General features: G+C 52.3%; 1 protein-coding gene across 4 annotated transcripts in view; it reads left to right on the forward strand.

The window, feature by feature from the left end:
- The window catches only part of ANKRD28 (ankyrin repeat domain 28), a 730,284-nt gene that overhangs the window by 633,370 nt on the left and 72,570 nt on the right, over window positions 1-24,344 (forward strand). The gene's annotated exons all lie outside the window — the stretch shown is intronic.

Below are 24,344 nucleotides of genomic sequence, written 5' to 3' on the forward strand. Positions count from 1 at the left end.
CTCATTCACTTTTATTGGCCCGAATGAGACCCGTTCAACAGGATCTGGATAATCAATGAAAGCAGATTTGTGGCTCATGGGTCAACATGGTCCATGTAATATGACTGTTTTAACAGGTGTCGCTATTGTGGAGGCTCCTCACAAATATCGATGCAGGCATCACATTACATCTTTCATCAGACAGAGTAGCGATTAGCAAGTAGTTTTTATCAAGGTGGCTAGCACAACATCGATGTTTAACTTTGCTAACTATGGAGAAACAAGCTACTATGGGACCGAGCCCTCTCTTAACAGGACATCGCTGTGGAACTTCATCCAGTACTCCAAAATGATCAGGCGGAATTACTCAGTGTATAACTATTGGACTACCACATGTGGGAGCTATATCAGTTTCAATCAATCATTTGTAAAGCGCACTACATACCCGTGAGGGTCTCAAGGCGCTGGGGGTCCGCTACTGATCGAACAGCCAGGTCTTGAGTATCTTCCTGAAGGTCAGCAGGTCTTGGGTTCGTCGTAGGCTCAGTGGGAGGGTGTTTGATGTCTTGGTAGGAAGGTGGGAGAGGGATCTCCCACCAGTGGTTGTTCTTCAGCTGCGTGGGACGGTGGCGAGTTAGAGGTTGGCGGAGCGTAGCTGGCGGTGGTGGATGTAGAAGGAGAGCAGTCTGTTGAGGTAGGCTGGGCCGGTCTTGTGGAGTGCCTTGTGTGCGTGGGTGAGGAGCTTGAAGGATATCCTCTTGTTGATGGGGAACCAGTGCAGGTTTCTCAGGTGGGGGGTGATGTGGCCGTGGCATGGTACGTCGAGGATCAGTCATGCAGAGTAGTTTTGGATGTCTTGTAGTCGTTTGATGAGCTTGGTCGGGGTTCCCGCGTAGAGGGCGTTCCGTAGTCTCTGCTGCTGACGAGGGCCTGGGTGACTCTCTTTCTTGTATCTGTCGGGATCCATCTGTAGATCTTGTGGAGCATGTAGAGGGTGTTGAAGCAGGAGGAGGAGACAGCGTTGATTTGCTTGGTCATTGAGAGCGTTGAGTCAAGGATGATTCCCAGGTTGCGTGAGTGTCTGGGCTGCCCCCAGTGCCGTCGGCCACCAGGAGTCGTCCCAGGCTGAAGGGTTGGAGCCGAGGATGAGGACCTCCGTCTTGTCCTAGTTCAGTCTTCATCCAGTCGGCGACAGCCTTCATTCCTTCGTGGAGTTTGGCGTTGGCGGGGATGGGGTCCTTGGTGAGGGAGAGGTTCAGCTGAGTGTCGTTGGCGTAGGAGAATTCTGTTGAGGTCTTGCTGTCTGGCAACGTGTGCGAGCGGGGCCATGTAAATGTTGAACAGCCTTGGGCTGAGGGAGGATCCCTGGGGTACGTCGCAGATGATCTCTGAGGCTTTGGAACGGAATGGGGGGAGGCGGACGCTCTGGCTTCTGCCAGAGAGGAAGGAGATGGTCCAATCCAGAGCCTTGTCTCGAATCCCTGCGGCGTGTAGGCGTGCGCGTAGTGTGCAGAGGCAGACTGTGACGAAGGCAGCAGAGAGGTCTAGGAGGAGTGCTGTGGTCTCGCCGTTGTCCAGCAGGGTCCTGATGTCGGTGGCGGCGATGAGGGCAGTCTCGGTGCTGTGGTTGCTGCGGAACCCTGACTGGGAAGGGTCCAGGATTCTGTTTTCTTCGAGGTATCGGGTTAGCTGACTGACTGTTTTCTCGATGACCTTGGCCGGGATAGGGAGGCGAGAGATGGGCCGGAGGTTCTTGAGATCTCTTGGGTCTGCCTTAGGTTTTTTGAGTAGGGTGTTGATCTCGGCATGTTTCCGGATCTCTGGGAAGGTCGCGGTCTCAAGGGAGAGATTGATGACGTTGCGCAGGTGGGGTGCGATGGAGCTGCTTGCTCTGTTGAAGACGTGGTGCAGGAATGGGTCTGACGAAGAGCCGGAGTGGATTGTGCGCATGGTCTTGATGGTTTCATCGATGCTCACGCTGGCCCAGGCTAGCAGGGAGTCGTGGTCGATGGTGTGCGGAGGGTCTGTTTTGTTGAGGTCTGTTGGGGCTGTCTGGGTGTGGAAGCTGTCTGGATGTCTATCATGCGGTGGAAGAAGGTGGCGAGTGAGTCGCACAGGGCTTGCGACGGCGGGATGTCGGTGTTGGAGCTGGGGTTGGAGAGTTCCTTCACGATGTTGAAGAGCTCCTTGCTATTGTGTGCATTGTTGTCGAGGCGGTCTTTGGAGGTCCTCTTGGCCGCCCTGATGAGGTGGTGGTGGTTGCGGATGGCCTCCTTGTGTGCTGCGTGGCTGTCCGGAGTTTGTTCACTGTGCCATTTCTTCTCTAGTTTCCGGAATGCTTGCTTGGAGCTAGGAGTTCTGGGGTGAACCAGCTGGCCCATTTGCTGGTGTCTTTGTGGGGGGTTTCTTCAGCGGGGCGAGGGTGTTGGCGCAGTCCTTGATCCAGCGTCTGAGGCTGTGGGCAGCGTCATCGGTGTTGGAGGGTTCGGTGGGTGGGCTGAGAGCAAGGTTTGAGTGTTGTTGTTCTTCGGTGATTTTGCTCCAGCAGTGACGGATCTGCTGGGTGCTGTGGTGTGTTTCTGGAAGGCGAAGTGGGTGCAGCGGTGGTTGGTCAGAGGAGTTCGTGGGTGTGGCTGACTGAGACGTGCAGGCTTGAGGAGAAGACTGGGTCGAGCATGTGTCTGGCGGAGTGGGTGGGCGGCGTAACGAGTTGCTTCAGTCAGAGGTTGGCGAGGTTATCGATCAGGGTTGTGGAGTTGTCGTCGTTCTCAAGGTGAAAGTTCAGATCTCCGAGGAGGATGTAGTTGGTGGATGTCAGGGCGTGCGTGCTGATCAAGTCAGCAATGGAGTCGCTGAGCTGGGGGCAGGGTCCTGGGCGGGGTTCGGTGCCTCTTAGTGTGGAGTTAGGGTCTGTGTGGATCTGGAAATGCATCTGTTCGGCGGTGCTGAGCGCATCGTCCGTGCTAGTCGAGACCCTGATGCTGTTCTTTTGGACGATGGCGTTTCCTCCTCCGACTCAGTTGGTGTGGTCTCTGCGGGTAATCTTGTAGCCGTCTGGGATGGCTATGGCGATTTCAGGTGCGGAGGAGTTGTTAAACCAGGTCCCTGTCAGGAAGGCGATGTCTGGGGATGTTGTGTCGAGCAGGACCAAGAGCTCGACGGCATGCTTGCGTGCGGAAAGGGTGTTCAGTAGTGTGCATCGGAGGTGATTGGGGGCTTTCATGGCGGGTGGTTCGTCGGCTCTGAGGCTGGTGTAGCTGCAGTTCCGGTAGGTGAAGGGGTCGTGTGTGTGTGTGTTTCGGGGCGGCCTTGAAGCAGGTGTGGCTCCATCCGGAGTTGAGAGCGTGCAGAGTGCTGGCGTCGTAGTGGCGGGGGCCAGGGGTTCTGGTGCTGGGTGTGGTCCAGGCGCGGAATGGCGCAGATGGGCTTGCTTTAGGCGCGCCTTCGGCACGCCAGCATCGCACCTGCTGTGTGTGGCCGCTGCTTTTGGAAAATGTAGGTAAGTGGACTACATCTTCCACAAGCAGGGGTGCCCACTCTGGACTTGTTCGCCACCGTGAACAACAAGAAAGGACATTGCTATACCAGCAGGTTTGAGCAACCAGTAAATAAAGTCAATACCTTTTCGATCAAATGGTCCAATGGCTTTGCATGCACGTTTCTTCCAATTGCCCTGGTCCCCATAGTACTAAGGACATCAAAGGTGGGTCGCTATACCTTGCTTCTTATTGTCCTGGTGTGGCCATGCCAGTACTGGTACAGCAAACATCTGAGACAATCCACTTCCAGCAATACCAATAAAAATGGGATCTATGTTCTTCTTCAGACACAACCAAGACACTCCATCTCACCCTTGTGTCACTGAACCTGGCAGCCTGGTCCTTGACCACTTTAAATTTGGTGATTTGGATCGGCTAGCGGACCACAGGTGGATCCTGGTGCAGGTTTGGGTGCCACAACCTTGAAGACCTCATTAGTACAAGTCCAAGTGGCAGAAATGTTAAGCAAAAGACACCTTGTCTACTCTATTCTCACGAAGGGTCATAAAGCAGATTCTGAAGAGACTTTACAAAGCATGTCCTCTTGTACAGCCTTCTGTGTTTGCCTGAGAGCTCAACACTGCTGATTCTGTTTATGCTGCCTCCCTTCAGACCAGTCTACAAACCCCATTTGAAGATATTCTACTGAAAAACGTTTCCTGGGCCTGACACGGCAAGGAGAGTAGGAGACCTTCGGACAGCATTTACTGTACAGAAACGTTTTCTGTGCTTTACAAGGGACAAAGTAATTTTACAGACCAACACTAAATGTATTCCTAAGGTCTCTACTTATTTCCAACGTGCCATTCTCCCCTTTCTTTTTCTTCAAATCCCCCCAAAAATAATTTGCTCGCAGGTGCATTGGATTTTACATGGACAAGACAACAAACCTACATTTGTCCCGCAAACAGTTTATGTAGAAACAGGAAATAGTATGTTTGCTGTCAGCCTGCATCCTCTTCTGCCACAAGGTGAAGCGTTCATTCTCCAGTATTAGGGTGTCTTTCATAGATTCACATGCTTGAATAACTCCCCGTCGTCAAAGTGGGAGTCCCACGGTACATAAAATAGTAGTAAGAAACATATATATATATATATATATATATATATATATATATATATATATATATATATATATATATATATATATATATATATATATATATATAATCAAAAGAAAATAAAACCTTAAAGTACCATAGAACAACATAGGCCCATAGAAAGCATTGAGGGAGAGTTCACATCAGTAACATATCCATGTCATTATAATAGTCCACATTCCAGCCAATCAGGCTGTAGCACCCTCTAGAACCTTCTCCTCAGAAGCTCAAGCCCTCAGATTTTCTACCGCACGTCGTGTGAAGGGAGTCTCCCTGAGCTCTGCTCAGTTTTTCTTCATTCTCAACCTTCAGAACTTCAAGAACATGTCTTCTACTAAAAAATCTTTATTCCAACCCTGTTCTTCTTGTGGAAAACTTAGTCTTTTCTCTGAGGACCCTCATAAAAAATGCCTCTACTGCTTCTACCCGGACCATGAGGTGAGGAGTTGCAAATTTTGCAGGACTTTTTCCTCTAAGACCCTAAAAGATAGAGAGGCCCGTCTCCTTCTGTGGTTACAGAGGTTGAAGACCTCGGACAACCCAGTGTCTGATATAGAGAGTGTGTGTCTTCCTGCCATTCTAAGACCTCTCTGAAGCGTGGGTCTGAGACTGAGATTCTTTCTCCTTTTCTAAAAAAGAAGCGTGTGGACGCTCCGAAGTCCGTCTCCCCACGGGATCTGCCGGCCTCTACGCCTGCGGGACCTATTTCTCTGGTGTCGCAGATCCACTCTGTGCCCTCGTCCTCCAAAACGAGTGCCAGCTAGTCAACGACAAGATCCGTCGAAGTTATACCTACTTCGACTAGCACTCTGTTGACGACGATCAAGGAGGTACGGCCTATTTCGTCCATTGTTAAGATTTCGTCAACGGCGAAGAAATCTGTCTCGTCGATTAACCTTCCTAAGCGTCATTCGTCGACGCGTCACATCTCGTCGACGCTACCTGTTTAGTCGACGGCGGTCTCGTTGACGTAGAGTACCTCGTCGACGACTGCTTCGTCATCTATGGCTCCGTCGACGCTGGAGACTTCGACGACAGAGACATCTTCATCGAGGCCTCAGCTTCGTCGACGGCAACCGCCTCTTCGACAACGCCTGGGACATCATCGACGAAGCCCTCGTTGACAACTTTGATGACGGGCTCGTCGTCGGGACCGTCGACGGCGCAATATTCTCTGGCGACTGCGACCACCTTCACAGTGGTGACAGTTACAACTGTTAAACGTCCTGCTCCACTGGTTTTGAGCCCTGTCCAACATGGGTCAGGTCCACCTGCTCAACTATTTGCGTCTGCAGGGGAAGACTCTTCAGATGACTCATATGCAGATGACACCTTTCGTGCTGCAAGTAGCCCGTCAGAGCTACATATCAAATATCAAGACTATGATGATGATGAACGGGACTTATATCTCAGTTCCAGATGACCCACGTGATGACCATGATGTTCCTATGGCTCAGTTACCAATCTCTTTGATCACGGACCTTCAATATATGCTGGAGGATTACAATCGTCGTTTCCCACCTTCTTCGCAGGCCTCTCCACCGCCCTCTTCCAAACAAGAGTCACCTCAGGTTGCACCGGCCCGATCACCAGTTCCTCAGAACGCTGGTAATGATGATGACAGTCATAACGATACAGACCAAGATGATGACGCTGTCATAGCAGATTGGGACAATTACCAGGCTCAGACTCCGTCGCCTCCTCCTGCCTCTCCTCTGGCTTCTCCTCCAGTGGACATTGGGGGTTTTCACCTTTTGATGGCGAGAGCCGCGAAGGGCTTTCACTTGCCTATGGTCGTCAGACAATAGGACTGTTTTCTTTATGATTTTAAAGATCAACCTTTGAAACAGGTGCATGCCATTCCTATTATTGATTTCATTTGGAAGGAAGGACTCAAACTCATGGAACGGCCTAATTCAGTTCCAGCCGTACTTCCACGCCTAGACAAAAAATATAAGGCACCAGAAGATTCGCCTGCCTGCCTTGTGTCTCAACCAAAGCCAGGCTCTGTAATTACGCAGGCCCCCCAAAAGAGATCGTGTAATCCAGCTTCTCCTTTAACGTCCCTGTCGGACCAGGAAGGTCGACTCCTGGATACCATTGGCAAAAAGTTCACCATGATGGCTGCGACTACAGTCAGGGCGGCCAATTCTTTAGCCATTCTCGGCCGATACGACTGACAAATGTGGTCGGAGATCGCAGTTTTGGTCGACCTGATTCCTGAATCCTCCAGGGCAGAGGCACATAAGATCCTGCAAGAGGCTGAGAAAATTTAATCAGAAATTATAGACTGTGCAATCAATATTTCCTCTACAGGTTTCAGACAACTGGCAGGTGCTGCAGTCTTAAGAAGGCAGGGCTGGCTTAAGGCTACGTCCTTTCGGCCTGAGGTGCAAGCAAAAATACTCATTTTGCCCTTCGATGGAGAGTCCCTCTTCGGCAAGCATTTGGACGATGCCTTGAATTCCATCAAAAAGGACACAGACACTGCTCGCGCCCTGGGATCTCTCCAATATCTGAAGCGACCATTTCTTGGAGGACGTGGCAGGGGCACATCCTCCAATTTTTGTGGCTCCTCCCAGTACCGCTCCTATGGTGAGAACAGACAGTGTTACTCCAACCAGAGTCAGACTAGACAGACTGATTCCAGGACATATAGGAGAAAATCCACCTAGCGAGGGGTACCTCCTCCAAAAAAACAATGACTTTCAAACAACCAAGTCTTATCCTGATCTGAAGATTGGAGGTCGAATCTCCCAACACTTTTACAATCGGTCAAAAATAACATCAGATCGCTGGGTCTTGGATGTGGTTTCATTCGGCCACGCTCTCTAATTTCTCAAGTTTCCTCCCAACCGCCCTCCATCTGGTCCCCCTCCAGCACACTTGAAGGAACTGTTTGCACAAGTTGCAGTTATGATTCAAAAAGGAGCAGTCAAAGTGGTTCCTCGATTACAACAAGGGACGGGCTTTTATTCCCGCTTTATTCTTATCAAGAAGAAATCAGGAGAGTGGCGTCCAATCTTAGATCTCCAAGCCCTCACAAGTTCATCAAGTCCCAAACATTTCGAATGCTGACTTTGTTGGAAATCTTACAGTTCCTGAACCCCGAGGAGTTCCTCTCCACAATCGACCTCAAAGATGCCTACTTTCATGTGCCAATCAATCAAAGACACGGAAAGTACCTCCGTTTCAAAGTAGGAACAAAGCCCTTCCAATTCAAGATTCTGCCTTTTGGCCTTAGTTCCGCTCCGAGGGTCTTCACAAAGATCTTGGCTCCGGTAGCGGCTTATCTGCCTACAGGCCATTCTAAAGCATCCGATCACAGGCTTAGTAAGACAGGCAGGCAGTATTTTCTAACTTTGTTGTCCGCATGTCTTCTGGTATATAATTTGAAGGACTGGTGCTCATTTAAAAATTATTGTCATGTATTGTATGAATTCATTTTTTGTGAAATGTTTGGTTTGGTGCCTTTGAAATTCGAGTATTGACCTTGTACATATTGAACACTTGTATATATTGCGCACATTGTTTTCTGAATGCACTCTTGATTGTTTTGATAACTGTGCTTTTGATGACATACAAAGAATCGAATGAAAAAGTCAAATAAAATATAAAAAGTTGAAATAAAATAGTTGATCACTCAGTACTTACAGGCTGAGTGTGATCAAAGGATAAAAAAGTAAAACCGGATTGGCTACTTGTTCTGTTTAGTATATTGTCGTGGTCTAAGCTGGTCAGAGACAGGACCCAAACCTCTCTTGTTGCCCTAAGCTACGCAAGTTGGCATCCCCACAAAGGGTCCAGCATGAATACATTTTCGATCAACTGGTCGAAAAAATTTGAATACGCTTTTCCTCCGATCCCTCTTCTACCTCGCCTCCTGCACAGAATGAGAGCACAACCATGTCACATCCTGTGAATTGCGCCCAGGTGGCCGTGCCGACCATGGTTCACGGATCTTCTTCTTTTTTCCCAGTGCGATCTGATCCCTCTTCGCCCCCTGCCTCACCTTCTCACCATGAACCACGGACAGATCTGCCATCCAGACGCGGCATCTCCCCAGCTTCACGCTTGGAACCTGAGCACCATGAGTTTGCCCATCTGAACATTGCTCCTGCTGCAGAGAGGTCCTTGCTCACGCACGGGCTCCTTCCACCATCAAAACCTATAAATTGAAATGGAAGCGATTTTGTGTTTGGTGCCACTCGGAAAACATTGATCCTATGCATGCCAAATCTTGCCTTTCTTCCTCCTTTTGGCGAAGTCGGGACTTTCACATTCCACTCTCAAAGTTTTCCTGGCTGCACTTTCCCGTGCACCATGATGGTTCCACATCTCTGTACTCCTCTCGGATCATTTGCCAGTTCTTAAAGGTTTGTTCCGGATGTTTCCACCTATCCGGCGTCCTCCACCTTCTTGGCGCCTGAATCTGGTCTTGGCCCAGCTTCTCCAGCCTCCATTCGAACCAATCCACTCAGCGGATTTGAAATTCCTTACTTGGAAGGTTTCCCTCCTCCTCGCACTCACGTACTCCAGGTGAGAGTGAGCGACATACAAGCTTTTATCTTTCAGCCTCCTTTTCTTCAGTTTTCAAAGGACGATGTTGTACTACGTACAGGTCCTAAGTTTATACCAAAGGTTCCATCAGGCTTCCACCTTAATGAACCTGTAATACTCAAAACTTTTTTCCCTAACCCTCAGTCTCCCGCTGAGCGTACTCTTCATTCCCTAGACTTGAAACGATGCCTCAAATTCTACATCCAACGCACTACTGCCTTTCGAAGGTCAGACCAGCTCTTTGTGGCCATTTGGGAGGATGCGCGAAGGACATCCGATCACTAAACAGACTATCACTCGTTGGATTTCTTCTGCCATCTCCTTCTGCCATCAACAGGCTGGTAAGCCTCTTTCTGCTCCGATGCGAGCACACTCTACGAGAGCAGTAGCATCCTCTACTGCCCTGTTTGCTGGAGTACCTCTACATCAGATCTGCAGGGCAGCAACGTGGTCCAGCAGGCACACGTTCATGAGGCACTACTGTCTGGAGACAGCTAACGCTACGGGCACTGCTGTGGGTCAAGCAGTGCTGCGAAATCTCTTCAAATAAAGGTGAGCGGGGGCGTGGCCAAGATGGCGGGCTGAGAGGTCGCACTTGCCGAGAGCTCCCGTGCCCCTGAAACCCTGCACCGCTCGTAACCGCTGATTCCCCCCCGGATCAAGCGGTGACTGCGCCTGGTGACCCCGGTGGTGGTGTGGAGTGGCCGGTGAGCCTTGACTTCCCCGCCGGAGGTGCGATTCTGTCCGAGATAGCCCGGGGCGGAGCCCGCTGGGCGGCTGGTGTGCGATCCGGAGGCCGTGAGGCTTCCAGGCTTGGGGTCTCGACGGTGTGCTCTGCTGCCTGTGGTGTCCCGTTAGAGTGTTTGAGCCGCAGTGGCCGAGTGGGTGCCGGCGGAGGCTTTGCCGGCGGAGCGGAGCCGAACGGAGGAAATTGGAGAGAGCGGAGCCGAGCGGAGGAGATCGACGGAGGCGGAGCCTGCCCCCGGCCGCTACGCAAGACCGGGGCTTGGAGAGTCCTCGCTTCGTACGGCTGTTCCGGCCAAGCCCTGGTTGTGGAGGAGTGGTGTTGCGCCCCCGGAGCTGTTCTTCGACTAGGAGTGCCGACCCCGATTTCCTACGCCCTGAGAGCCTGCCCTCCGGCGGGGTTTTTTCGCTACTGGACTTATTATTATTATTATTATTCTGAGTTTTATATAGCGCCTGGTTACCAGAAAGGCATCCCAGCGCTCACCAGGGAATGAAACTACAGAGTAATGCGGGGGTTTAAGCAGAAAACAGAAAAGTTTTTAAAAGCTTGCGGAACCGAAGCAGACTGGCTTCCGAGCGAAGTTGTAGGGGAAGAGAATTCCACAGAGTGGCTACGTTTATAGAGAACCTTCTGCCACCAGTTCTTACTTTCTTCACCCTCCCAACCTGCAAAAGATGTTGGTGGTCAGACCGGAGAGAGCGGAGGGCTTTGTAGGGCTGAACCATCTTCCCCAGAATAGGTGGACCTGCCCCCTGCAGGACTTTATGAGCGATACAGAGTGACTTAAACTTCACCCTGTCCCTCACAGGGAGCCAATGCAGTGCCTTGAGCGCAGGGCGAGCAGATTGATGTCTGGGGATACCCGTCAGAAGCCTGGCGGCCGCATTCTGCACTTGCTGCAGTTTGTTCATGGTACTTGCGACAGGGGTAGGCCTCACTCCCTGGGCGTCGGCCCATTGACTGTAACGGGCGGCCATTTTGTGAACCCCGGCCGGCTGCCCGGCCTTGCTTGGGACCTCTGGGTGACGGTGCTTTCTGGCCGGAGTATAGCTGCCTTGGCACTGGTCACCCCTTCGACGAGCGACGGCCATCGTTGACTCCCGTACCGCCAGGATGTCGAACGCTAGGGGCCAAAGGAGGGGTGATCGGACTCTGCCGGACATGTTGGGACGCGGAGCCCTACGCAGCGGAGGGAGCCAAACCGCCACGACCTCCCCGGCCCCTTCCAGGGGCGCTGAGGGCGGTGAACCCCCGGTGACGCGGTCATTCCTCGAGTCGCTGTTTAGCTCCTTGCGGGAGGACTTTCAGACTTTGAAGCAGGAGGTGGCCGGGGAGGTCCGCGAGATCCGGCGAGAGGTGGACTCCCTGGGAGAACGAATCAACACCGTGGAGGAAGCTGGTCACTCCAGAGACGAGGAGATCACCCACCTGCAGCAAGAGGTCCTGCGGCTGCGGGAGCAACAGATCGAGCTGCAGGCCCACGCCGAGGATCTCGAAAATCGGTCCAGGCGGAACAACATCAGGGTCCGGGGCGTTCCGTCCGGCGAGGAGGGAGAGGACGTGACCGCATACCTGGAGGCCCTCTTCCGTTCAATACTAGGGGAGTCAGAAGATTTCCAGGTTCGCATTGACAGGGCGCACCGAGTGGGCCGCCCCCGCAGGGCCACGGCGCCCCCCCCCGGACATCTTGGCCTTCCTGCCGGACTTCCCCCTGAAGGAACGGATCCTCCGCGAGGCGCGGCGGCAGCAGCCTTTCCGATTCCGAGACCACCCGGTGGCCCTCTATCAGGATTTATCTACGGTCACACTGCAGAAAAGAAAATCCTTTAAAATCGCCACAGACTTCCTCCGTGAACAGGGGACACAGTACTCTTGGGGACACCCTTTCCGCCTGATTTTTCGGTGGAACGGAATATTGCACCAGCTCCGGTCCCTTCAGGATGTCTGCACAGTATTGGGCATAACGGCATCGGATACAGACACCCCGGCGCCGCGCCGCAGCACTCGGGACGGTTGGCAGCAGGCTGGTGAGAGGCGCTCCCCGCCGCCGGAGCGACCGGACTCGCCCACGATTCGGGCGGACATGTCGGCCGCCATCCAGGAGGCCTCCAGAGCGACGGCGACCGGTGAAGTGGCCCTGACGGCCTGAACTTACTCCGGGGGGAGTCTGCATTAGCCTTTTCTTATTGCAGGTGCGGGGGTTCTGGGGTGGGTGGTGCGGGATGGCGAGTGCAGGTGTTGGTGGCTGGACGTCCACTAAATTGACTTTCCACGGCCTTGTCCGTAAAGGACCGGACTGGGACAATGACTTCATTCTTTGGTTTGAGAAGCGGGGAACGGGAATGGGAATTGCAGGGGGGTGTTCTGAGTTTGGGGGTCGGCGAGGGGGCTGGGAGTTGGGAGTGGTGTGGGGTTGGGTTTGTGATGTTCCAAGGGAAGGGGGGGTTCATTCAGTTGTGGGGTTCGGGGACTGTACTGTGCCGTAGGGATATCTATGTTTGCTGCGCGCTGGGGTTTCGTGCAGTGGCTTCTACGCTTGCTTGCTGGGCCTCGCCCACCTAGGTGCGTTTCATTGATTCCCCTCCTTGATGGCTCTTAAAGTTGTCACTCTGAATGTGAAAGGGCTGAACAATCCGGTTAAAAGGCGAGCGGTTCTGTCTCTGCTAGAGAACTCCCGGGCTGATGTCTGCCTGTTACAAGAGACCCATCTGCTGGCCAAAGACTGTCCCAGAATGCGTACCCCTAAGTTCCCCACGCAGTTTTTCTCCTCCAGCGCTTCCAAAACGGCAGGGGTGGCGCTTCTGTTCTCCAGGGGGTTTCGGGGGGAGATCTTACACAAAGTGGCGGAGCAGAAAGGGAGACTCTTGGCGTACAGGGTTAGGGTGGGAGGCTTGGTGCTGACTGTAGGCTCTATCTACGGCCCCAATGACCGCCAGGAACAATTCTTGCACAGGGCACTGGAAGACGTGGCGTCCACCTCTGATAGGCACATAGTGTTGGGGGGGCATCTGAATCTGGTTTTTGATGCGGCCCTGGACAGGTCTGTGCAACGGCGCCACCAGTTGGGAGAGCTTTCGGGCTTGGTTCGCACCCGACTTGAGGAGCTGGACTTGCATGACATGTGGCGCCACCTCCACCCCACCACCCGCGCGTACTCTTACTTCTCACACGCACACAAGTCCTATGCACGACTGGACCATTTACTTGTGTCGGGACCGATGCTTGTTTTAGCCTCGAATGCTGACATGGGGGTCCTCTCTCTTTCCGATCACGCGCCGGTAGAGGGCACCTTCAATCTGCCCCCGGTAGCCCGGCCGAGAGGGGTCTGGCGACTCCGGGACACATTATTGCACAGGCGGTCGACGGTGGAACAGATTCGTGCGGCCATTGCGGAATTTCAACGCGTAAATGATAATGACGACACCTCCCGCGCGACGCAATGGGCAGCCCTGAAGGCTGTGCTTCGGGGCGAGTTTATCGCTCTCTCCTCGGCGGAGAACAAGGACCGACAGCTCAAAAGGGACGAGCTTACCCGGCAGGTGCGGGAGCTGGAGCAGGTTCATCACAGAACCGGAGCCCCCAGGGTCTGGAGGCAGCTGAAAGCCGCCAGAAAACTCTTGTCCGCCCTGGACACGGACCGGGCGGAATACGCGATGCTTCGGCTGAAGCACAAGTATTATACAGGTGGCGACCGCTGCGGACGGCTCCTAGCCAACAAGCTCAGGGTGCAACACCAACAGCACCGAGTGAAGGAGTTGGTTACCCCGGCCGGACGCTCGGTCACGGAGGACGAGCAAATAGCGGATGTTTTCCGTAATTTTTACGCAGATCTCTACACAGGTGAAGCCCCTTCTGCCCAGATGGAGGCGGACTATCTGGAGTCGGTGCAGCTCCCTTCGTTGACGCCGGATCAGGCCCTGTACCTGGAACGGGAGATCCGTATCGAGGAGGTGGTCACGGCGATCTCCCGGCTCGAGCCGGGCAAGGCCCCGGGCCCGGATGGCTTCATCCCTCTGTTTTATAAAACTTTTTGTCAGGAGCTAGCGCCTCTGTTAACTTGCCTTTTCAACACGTTCGCAGAGCCGGGCGCCATTCCCCCTGAGTTTCTGCAAGCCACGGTCTCCGTGATCCCAAAACCGGGCAAGGACAGGACTGCCTGTGGGTCCTATCGTCCTATCTCGTTGCTGAATACGGACCTGAAAGTGTACACCAGCATATTGGCAGCACGGCTGGCACTTCATCTCCCGGGCATGGTCGACCCGGATCAGGCGGGCTTTGTACCTGGCAGACAGACAGTGGACAACACAAAGAGGGTGACTCATATTCTTGAGAAGGCCTCCAGGATCCCCGGGGAAAGAATGCTTCTTTCCATAGATGCGGAGAAGGCGTTTGACAGGGTGCACTGGCCCTACCTGGAGAAGGTCTTGGGCAAGTTCGGGATAGGCGAGAAGTTCCGGCACTTGATCTTCAACTGCTACCGGTTCCTGTCCGCGGTGGTCCGAGTGAACGGGGGCAGTTCCCTGGTTCTTCCCCATAGAGCGGGGCACGCGACAGGGATGCCCTCTGTCCCCTTTGCTCTTTGCTCTTTATATGGAGCCGTTTGCTCAAAGGGTTCGGCAGAACCCCGACATTGCCGGGGTCAAGATGGGCGAATTTCCCCACGCGATCAGTCTATATGCAGATGACGTCATTTTGACGCTCGATGACCCGCGGAGGTCGCTGCCGGCTTGCATTGCTGAATTGGACCTCTTCGCCGCGGTGGCGGGCTTTAAGGTGAACCTTGGCAAATCAGCTGCCCTCGACATCTCGCTCGCCGGCGCCACCAGGGCGGAACTGCAGAGACTTTATCCTCTGAGCTGGTCCGGGGACCGGATTCCGTATCTAGGGATCCTGTTGGCGCCCTCCCTCCCGGCGATGGTCACGGCCAATTATGCTGCTTTGAGCTCAAAAATCAGAGAGGAATTGGGCCGGTGGGATAAGGGCACGTTGTCGCTGCTCGGTAGGGTGGCCGCAGTAAAGATGACCCTCCTGCCTCAGGTGCTATACCTGTTTAGGGCGTTGCCGCTTCGTCCCCCCACAGGGTGGCTTGCAGAGACTCAATCGGCCATTGCGCGGTTTGTGTGGCAGGGCCGTAGACCGCGGATTAAGAGGACCATTGCTACGCTGGCGCCCGAATCTGGGGGGCTAGGGATACCAGATTTACGGAAATACTTCCAGGCCGCCCAACTTCGCTATCTGGTGGAATGGAGCCGGTGGGAGTCGGACAAACACTGGCTGTTCCAGGACCAGGCGGTAGCGGGCAGAACGCTACAGGAGGTGCCGTTCTTGAGGCGGTCACACCGGCCCACTAACCTCTACGCATCTTTTGTGACACGTGTCCCACTCCGGGTGTGGGACTCGGTGGCCACTAAGCATGAATTTACTACCTTTCCCTCTCCCTTCACGCCGCTAATTGGCAATCCTGACTTCGGTCCGGGACTGGAGCCTGGTGCTTATGATCGCTGGCGGGCGGCCCGCTGTTGCACTTTGTATCACCTATATGGCCCCGTGGGTGTCATCCCCTTTCGGGACTTACGGCAGGACTACGGCTTCCCTGAGACGGAGCGCATGAGGTATATGCAGGCGCGCCACTGGGCACTACAACCCCAAGTGCGCGAATCGGCGGATCGGGAGATCACGGTGTACGAGCGCTGGTTAATCACTCGCACGTCGGACGCTAAACTTATCTCCGATTTGTACAAGATGCTGCAGCCCCCTCCCTTTTACATTCACAACCCCGGTAGGGAGCGCTGGGAACGGGAGCTCGGACGGGTGTTGAGCCACACAGAATGGGACCACATCTCCTACCGCTCACGCCACTCGGCCTATCACACGGGGCTCACAGAGACCTTCACTATAATTTCGACATACTGGTACCGCACTCCTGAGAAATTACATGAGATGGATAGATCACTGCCGGGGACGTGCTGGCGTAACTGTGGCCACACTGGCACGCTTACACACATACTGTGGGATTGTCCCCTCTTGGCTTCTTATTGGGAGGAGGTTCTTGGTGAGGTGGACAAATGTTTTGAGATAGAGCTGCCACGGTTCCCTGCCTATGTCCTACTGGGGCTGCCGAATGGGTTGATGTACCCCCTCAGGTCTAGAAGGGGCAGACAGATTGCGATAGCCTTAGGGTCAGCGGTGCAAAACATTCTCATACACTGGCGCTCCACCACACTTCCCACTGTTGTCGGCTGGCTGCATAGATTGTGGCATGTCCTTGGCATGGAAAAGATGTCCTTGGTGGCACTGGGGGATACAGATGCTTTTGAGGAGCTGTGGGCGCCTTTCCATAGCTTGTTGTGTTCTGAGTTCAGGGAGATCACCTGCCCCAGGTATCTTAGGTTGCTACGACTGACACCGCCGCCAGATCCGCCTGTCTGACTGGTCGGAGTTGGCGTTGAGTAGCGGAGTCGACCGAGGAGTCGCTATGAGGGGAGAGCCGGAGGTCATTGGCACAGTACAGGGGGTGGGTTGGGGTGTGGTAGTTGGGGGTTTTGTAGGTTGGGTAGGTTGTGGAGCAGGGTTGTTTCCCCACCCCTTCCCCCCCCCTTTTTTCCCCCCTCCATTCCCCCCTTCCCTCCTCTTCTTCCCCCCTCTTCCCCTCCCCCCCTCCCCCTTCCTTTTTCGTCCTTAGCCACAGGCGCACAAGCTGTGTATCCATGCCGGATGGAGCCTATTGCCGGGACTGAACTGCTCTGATGTATCTCATATACTGTATGCATTTATTGTGGGGCACCTGTGGTTTTTCTTTTCTTGCCCTGTTTCCTTCTTTACCCTGCTTCAATAAAATACTTTAAACCCAAATAAAGGTGAGCCTCTGTTGCTTCCTGTCATAAAAGGTTTTCTTGTGCAAATCATGCAGTGTTACAAATGTGTATTTATGTATTGCTTTTTCATTATTGCCTTTTATAACTCTTATTATTATGGCTTACTGCTTTCTATTCCTATTCAAGCATGTGAATCTATGAAAGACACCCTAATACTGGAGAAGAACAAAAGTTACTTACCTGTAAACTGTGGTTCTCCAGTATTGGTGTCTTTCATAGATTCACATGCGACCCACCCTTCCTCCCCTCAGAGGCTCTCTTCTCCTCATGCAATCTTGGTCTTTCTTGTGCTACGAAAATCTGAGGGCTTAAGCTTCTGAGGAGAAGTTTCTAGAGGGTGCTACAGCCTGATTGGCTGGAATGTGGTCTATTATAATGATATTGATATGTTACTAAAGTGAACTCTCCCTCAATGCTTTCTATGGGCCTATGTTGTTCTATGGTACGTTAAGGTTTTATTTTCCTTTGTGTGTGTGTGTATATGTGTATATATATGTGTATATATATGTATATATATATATATATATATATATATATATATATATATATTTATATCTTAATACTATTTTATGTAGCGTGGGACTCCCACTTCAACGACAGGGAATTATTCAAGCATGTGAATCTATGAAAGACACCAATACTGGAGAACCACAGTTTACAGGAAAGTAACTTTTGTTCTTCTAAGGTAGAATGAGGACTCTCTACACCTGGAGCATGGTTATGCCTGCACGCTACCCTTGTGTCTTTGCAGGACATCTGTTATACAGCTACCTGGAAGAGAACAAACTCTTTCATGAAGCACTACAGCCTGGACTTAAAGGCAGCTTCCGACTTTGCAGTGGGGCAGGCTGCAACCTTTTTCAGTAAAGAGGAGTGTGTACCAAGTTTATTACAATGTTATGTGTTACTAACTATTCTGATTCAAGCGTGCACATGTACAAAAAGATCCAGTGCAGGAGACAAAATTATGTACTCCCCTGTAACTCCAGTTCTGTAGCACTAGTATCTTTCATATAGTTCCCATGCAGCCTTTCCTCCTCTCAAAGGCGTGTATGTATATAGATAGAGGCAGAGGGCTAGAGAGGTAGGGGGCAGGGGAGAGGCGGTGGCAGGGGAGAGGCGGTGGCAGGGGAGAGGCGGTGGCAGGGGAGAGGCGGGGGCAGGGGAGAGGCGGGAGGCAGGGAAGAGGTGGGGGCAGGGCAGAGGTGGGGGCAGGGCAGAGGTGGGGGCAGGGCAGAGGCGGGGGAGAGGCAGAGGGCTAGAGAGGCGGGGGCAGGGGAGAGGTGGGGGGCAGGGGAGAGGCAGAGGGCTAGAGAGGCGGGGGGCAGGGGAGAGGCGGGGCAGGGGAGAGGCGGGGGGCAGGGGAGAGGCGGGGCAGGGGAGAGGCAGAGGGCTAGAGAGGCAGGGGGCAGGGGAGAGGCAGAGGGCTAGAGAGGCGGGGGCAGGGGAGAGGCGGGGGCAGGGGAGAGGCAAGGGGCAGGGCAGAGGGCTAGAGAGGCAGGGGAGAGGCGGTGGGTAGGGGAGAGGCGGGGGCAGGGCAGAGGCGGGGGGTAGGGCAGAGGTGGGGGCTAGTGGGGAGGGGGCGGGGGAGAGAGATAGAGCTATAGTTAGAGAGCAGAATAGGTATACCTAGATATGTCGATAGAGAGATACAGATGGAGTATGTATTGGTATTCGCCAGTGGGGAGTTATAATTAGGTTGGCATTTCCAATGGTAGAGCGGTTTTTGGCATCTTCAATGGTTTGCTAATAACTTTGGCGCCATTTGACGTTCACTTCCAAAATAAAGTTCATCCATCTCAGCTCCTTCCTTTTGTGTCATCCGTGAAGTGGGGGCGGAGGAAAAGAGGAGTCCCAGATAACCACATTTCCTGATGCATAGACTTTGTTGAAAAGCGTTACAGCTCAAATGGCTGAACCATACTACACCAAATTTGGCAGGCTTGTTCTCAGTAGTTGAGGAGCAATTAGGATAGAAAAATATTTGTATAAATGGAATATTGGGTTCAAGGGACTCTTGTGAGTGTTGATTTAAAAAACAAAAAGAAAAGAGCGTTCTGATTGGCCAAGGGGGCTTTTTTTCCCCTTAGTTCATCTGTGTCCCACAGGAGTGAAGATTCCGTGGTAGGCAGCTCTCTTATTGGGTGGTCACGGCCTAAGCAAATATTGCAGTGACCATCACGAGTCAAGTTCTTAGTGATCTGTCCCTTAAAGAAGTTTAAAAATATAAATATATTAAGGGGCAGGGTAGGGGATACCCTGCCCCCTTGAACACACTCCCACCCACGGCCCAAAAAATATTTTTGATTTTTCCCCCCCACAAACCCTTGTTACGCTCACCTTGGAGTCTTTGGGATCCCATTCCCTGGGGTTGTGCGTACATTAAAGGGGCCAACTTAAAATTGACGGGTGGGTGTGCATTGCCCCGTACCCAACTCTTGACAGGCTCCGGGACCCCATTCCCCAGGGCCATATTTTTTAAGGGGAAGGGAGGCATGCAAGCCCCTCCCCATGCCTTAAAAGGCCCTGGGTACCCCATCCTCCAGGGCCAGCTCACTGACTGTGAACAGGGAGCCCACTACTAACTCAGTTTCTTTGCCAGCAAGGTCTTGTCTGCTCATACCGGGCAGGAGAACACATTTGTTTCCCTGCTGCCATCTTGTGGGCTGGAATACTCTGGTTCCTTTCGACAGGCAGGCGCATGCAAAAACACCTGCTCCAGCCACGCAGGAGCAATGCTGCCACCCAATACACCCATAATGGATGCATGGGGGGCCCTCAAGCTCCTCCTCCTACCCCCAACATAGTGTCTTTGGGATGTCCCAGGTGGACACTGGGGCACCCACCTAAGGCTCGGTGGGATATGAACCCCAGTGCCACTGTTGGCTCACAGTTTACATGCGCTCCTCCCTTTAAAAAAACAAAAAGGTGTTGGGGTCTTCAGAGGGCCCTAGGTGGCACGGAACAGAGGCCACATGCCCCATCCCCATAAAGAACACGGCCTGCAATGGGTGCTGCAGGTGGGCCGTGGGGGTCCTGGGGCTCCCCTCACAGCCTCACCAAATGAAGGATCTAGGTGTCCTGGGTGGCCACTGGGACACCTATAATAATTTATTTTTAAATGAGCAGCAGGCACCACTCCTTTATTATTCACTGCTTCTAAGAAGGAGCGCCTCATAGTGCCCTGGTGCTTTAAAATGCCATATTTTCCTGCTTGCGGTGCCCCTAGAAGAGGCTGGTACACCACCACGCAGGCAAGTTTTTATTTATTTTTTTAAATAAAAAGCCTGAGTCTTACCATTATTCAGCCCATAAAATGCAATCATTAAAACATATTAAAAGACTCGTACTTCATTTTTTTTATTAAAACATTTTAATACGCATATATATATATTGATATGCTCAGCCCCTTGATAGTCAGTAGGCCCACGTTTTCTATTTTGGTGGTATTACTCTGACAAATTTATTAATTCTTCCTTGGTGAGCCCAGGCCGTACAAGCCTAACCGCATGTTGCGCATGCGAGAAGGCAGTGGGTGCGGTTGGTTGCTTGTGAAGCATTGGTTGCATGCGAGGGGTCAGATACAAGCCCTAGCCACAGGCCTGGCCCTGTGGCCGACTCCACGCCAGGTTCCAAAGGCTGTGTGCTTTGAGAGGAGGGGTGTTGGCTTTCCGAATGGGTTTGGACTGCCCTGAAGCCAACTGTGCGCGGCATGAAGTTGGCTTTACATATGGTAATAAAATATTACTTTTTTTTAAAACGTAGACATTCACTGGAAAAAAATCAAAGATTAAAGTGATATTCTAGTTGTGAACTGTATTTGTCTTAGTTTACATTAAAAAACTGAAAAGTTCACTGAAAAAAGGTTAAAGTAACATTATAGTTGGCTGAAAATTTCAGTGACAACGTAACATTTTAAACTCAAGAAAAAGCTGAAATTCTCCACTTATGGTTCTCTAGTAACTATACACTTGTGCCCTAAAGTAACTAGGCTTGCACCCTTAAAATAGAGATATACAGGGACTGCTATAGATATATGTAGATAGACATAGATGGAAATGTGTAAAAATATATAGGTATGTTTCTTTTGTGCTATGAATTCTGAGCTACAGTGGCTTCTAGGTGGAGTTGGAGAACTTTTCAATACTCTTCTGAAGTTTGGGGGAGTTTCAAATGAGGTGAATGGACAAGTAAACAAACTGGTTGAGGCCAGTGGCCATCTTAACAATGCTTACTGCTATTTAAAGTTCCCGGGAATTCCTAGCCTTACGAGGGGGGAATGATCAAGCTTGTAAAGGTGAGTAACTCATTTCTTCTGTCAGTGGCAGAATATAGGAGTACACTTGTATTACGAATGTTGCATCTCCAATGTTTATGATGTGGAATGCTTTATATAGGAACAAGCATGTCTCATGTACTGTGAAACTGGTATAAATTACGAGTGGAGTGGAGTGGAGTTGAGTGGCAGATATCTTGGGTTAACTTCAATTTGTGTTTATCTTGCAACTTAGAGGAAATTAGTTATAAGCATGTTATCATGAGAACAGTAAACTTGTTAAATATGGAAGAACGTAATGGCCCCATTCAGTTGACTGAAAACCCTCTAGTCTCCTTTGCAGCATGCAGTCTTGCTCAAGAGGACGGCAACCTCTGTAAATCTTAACTTTTGAGCCAATTACTTGAAGGTAGATGTGTGTATCCTCTTCACAGGAATTGAATCTTAGCCCTCCCTTACCTACTCAATCAATCAATCAATCAGTGACACTTATAAAGCGCGCTACATACCCGTAGGGTCTCAAGGCGCTGGGGGGGGGGTGCCGCTACTGCTCGAACAGCCAGGTCTTCAGCTTCTTCCTGAAGGAGAGGTGGTCTTGGGTCAGGCGCAGGTCGGACGGGAGGGAGTTCCAGGTCTTGGCGGCCAGGTAGGAGAAGGACCTTCCTCCTGTAGTCGCTCTTCGGATGCGGGGGACGGCGGCGAGGGCGTGGTTGGCTGATCGGAGGTGGCGTTTGGGAGCGTAGAAGTTGACTCGGCTGTTGAGGTAGCTCGGGCCTTGGTCGTGTAGGGCTTTGTGTGCGTGGGTGAGGAGGCGGAAGGTGATTCTTTTGTTGACGGGGAGCCAGTGAAGGTCTCTCAGATGTCCGGAGATGTGGCTGGATCGTGGGATGTCGAGGATGAGTCTGGCTGAGGCGTTTTGGATCCGCTGGAGTCTCTTCTGGAGCTTGGCGGTGGTCCCAGCGTAGAGGGCGTTGCCGTAGTCCAGTCGGCTGGTGACGAGGGCCTGGGTGACGGTCTTCCTGGTCTCTGTGGGGATCCACCAGAAGATCTTCCGTAGCATGCGTAGGATGTTGAAGCACGCCGAGGAGACGCTGTTGACTTGCCTGGTCATGGAGAGGGAGGAGTCCAGGATGAAGCCCAGGTTTCGTGCATGGTCTGTCGGTTTGGGTGCGGTGCCCAGGGCGGGAGGCCACCAGGAGTCGTCCCAGGCGGAGGGTGAGGAGCCCAGGATGAGGACCTCCGTCTTGTCCGAGTTCAGTTTCAGGCGGCTGGTCGTCATCCACTCGGCTACCTCTTTCATCCCTTCGTGCAGGTTGGCTCTGGCGGCGGCAGGGTCGTTGGTCAGGGAGAGGATCAGCTGGGTGTCGTCGGCGTAGGAGATTATGCTGAGGTGGTGTTTGCGTACGATGGCCGCGAGGGGGCTCATGTAGACGTTGAAGAGGGTGGGGCTCAGGGATGATCCTTGGGGGACGCCGCAGATGACTTCGGAGGCCTCTGACTTGTACGGTGGTAGGCGGACTCTCTGTGTTCTTCCGTCGAGGAAGGAGATGATCCATTCCAGCGCCTTGTCCTGGATTCCGATGTTGCTGAGGCGCCGTACTAGGGTGCGGTGGCAGACCGTGTTGAATGCCGCGGAGAGGTCTAGGAGGATGAGGGCCGCTGTTTCTCCATTGTCCATCAGGGCTCGGATGTCATCGGTGGCAGCGATGAGGGCGGTCTCGGTGCTGTGTTTGGCTCGGAAGCCGGACTGTGAGGGGTCGAGGGATCCGTTCGTCTCGAGGAAGGCGGCCATCTGCTTGTTGACGGTCTTCTCGATGACTTTGGCTGGAAACGGGAGAAGCGAGATGGGGCGGTAATTCTTGAGGTCGGTGGGGTCCGCTGTTGGTTTCTTGAGTAGAGCGCTGAGTTCGGCGTGTTTCCAGCTTTCAGGGAAGATGGCGGTGTCGAAGGAGGTGTTGATGATGTCTCGCAGGTGGGGTGCGATGACAGCGTCGGCCTTGTTGAAGACGTGGTGAGGGCAGGGGTCGGTCGGTGATCCGGAGTGGATGGAGTTCATCGTGCGGATGGTGTCTTCGGTGTTGATCGGGGTCCAGGCGTGGAGGGTGGTGGTGGGGGGGGGGTGGCTGGTCGGTCGTGGTGTGCGTTGGTTGGTTGTTGAAACTGCTGTGTATGTCCGTGATCTTGTTGTGGAAGTATGAGGCGGGGGAGTTGCAGAGGTCTTGCGATGGGGTGATGTCGTTGTTTCCTGCGCTGGGGTTGGAAAGCTCTTTCACGATGTTGAAGAGCTCCTTGCAGTTGTGTGCATTGTTGTCCAACCGGTCCTTGAATGCTGTTTTCTTGGCGGCGCGGATCAGCTGGTGGTGTTTCCGGGTGGCAAGTTTGTAGGAGGTCCTGTTGTCCGGTGTCGGTTCCCTTTTCCAGACTTTCTCGAGGGCTCGGCAGTTCTTCTTGGAGCTCTTGAGTTCGTCGGTGAACTGAGCTCAAGGAGAAGTTTAATGTACACATAAAATAGTTTATGTTCTTCTGCAGCAAATCTATACTCTATCCCACATGGCATCCTCCTGTGGAAGAGGTGGAAAAATACTAGCCGTTTTTAACAGTAGCGGGTTCACTTGTCACCCTACACCAATGAAGAGATCCCAAACTTTTCCCTGTTGGTAGACTTCTTGATCTTGATGTTTGGGTGGTGGGTTTTTGCAGTGGAGCATATGTTTATTCCAAAGACTTAGACTGTTTTTAGCAGTGACAACATTTATTTAGAGCACCACATGCGCATGAATAAAAGTAAAGCCGGAGTACCAGTATGGTTGTAGGCAATCCATCAGTCACCCTGATCTTTTACTAAGAGACCCAAATGCTTCGAAGAAACCTTAGTTGACCTGAATCATTCTGTAGATAACATTCACCTTGGGGATCAGTGTTAACTTGAAACTTGTACCGGGAAGCTTTGAAGATGTTTAGGGTTGTGAATTGGGCTCTGTAGGTGGGAGGGCCTTCTGGTTTTCTTTATGGCAATTTTAATTTTCTTACCACCTATTGAAGCATGTTGCTTTGTATAAGGTAATGCTTTGACAAAACTTTGAAGTTATGGAGTGTTGTGTGATATCAAACCGCATTCTGAGTCTCTTAACCCCTCCACCTTCTGAAGTAAACCTTGGCTGCTCCTACCTTGAGAGTCAAGTTTCTGAAGAGACTCTTAAGGGCACTAGAATTCAGTAACCTCTAATTCACCTAAGGATACAAGAAAGGATCTTAGAACCTGTCTTT

Source organism: Lissotriton vulgaris, chromosome 10 (genome assembly GCF_964263255.1).
Source record: "Lissotriton vulgaris chromosome 10, aLisVul1.2, whole genome shotgun sequence".
Lineage (NCBI taxonomy): Eukaryota > Metazoa > Chordata > Amphibia > Caudata > Salamandridae > Lissotriton > Lissotriton vulgaris.